Raw genomic sequence first — 931 nt, 5'->3', positions numbered from 1 at the left:
ATGCTTAGTTGAACTAGTTGAATTAATATATAGAACTAGTTTATTTTTAGTATATGCTTAGTTTGAACTAGTTGAATTAATATAACTAGTTTATTTTTAGTAAATGTTTAGTTGAACTAGTTGAATTAATATATATATATAGAACTAGTTTATTTTTAGTAAATGCTTTAAACTAATTGAATTAATATAACTAGTTTATTTTAGTAAATGCTTAGTTGAATTACTAGAAGTAGTTGAATTAATTGAATTAGTAAGTGATTAATGTTTCGCCTAATATGAACATAGAAAATGTCGTCTGACGATGGAAAACAATTCATTATGTGCGATTACTGTGAAGACCAGCACGGCCAGTGCGACAGAAATTTCCTTCTTGATGGTAGGCGATTCAGCATCAAGCTGGATGAGACTTTCGAATTCGATACAGTAAGTCACAACGACAAAGTCTATTTTCGTAATTAAGCATGACTTATATATGCTTCATTTGCCTGACTTATAATTTTTAATTTTCACTATTCTACTAGCGCATCCCGTGCCATGCAAGAATTTTTTTCTTGGATAAGATAGGTTTCAAAGATATGGAAACTATGGAAGTAAAGAGAGCTTACCTGAAAACTGAGCATGATGGTTATACTTTCAACGTCAAAGTATACAATACACACACGTACACATATTTTGAATGCAAAACTTGGCAAGCACTATGCAAGGCTTATGCATTTGAGCTTGGTATGGTTGTCACCTTTGATATTCGTCCGGAAGATGATATTGAAGGTAATAGAGACATATGGGTCGATGTGCAGACGCCTCCAGTTCTACCATTATGTGAGTTCTTCTCAACTATATTTTTGTCTTTGATATTGCTTATTCAAAAATAACTGACAACTAATTTCTATTGATAGCTTATCTCCATTCAACCAAACATGTCCGACGCTTG

Source organism: Triticum aestivum, chromosome 1B, assembly GCF_018294505.1.
Source record: "Triticum aestivum cultivar Chinese Spring chromosome 1B, IWGSC CS RefSeq v2.1, whole genome shotgun sequence".
Lineage (NCBI taxonomy): Eukaryota > Viridiplantae > Streptophyta > Magnoliopsida > Poales > Poaceae > Triticum > Triticum aestivum.
This window is presented reverse-complemented; position numbering follows the sequence as displayed.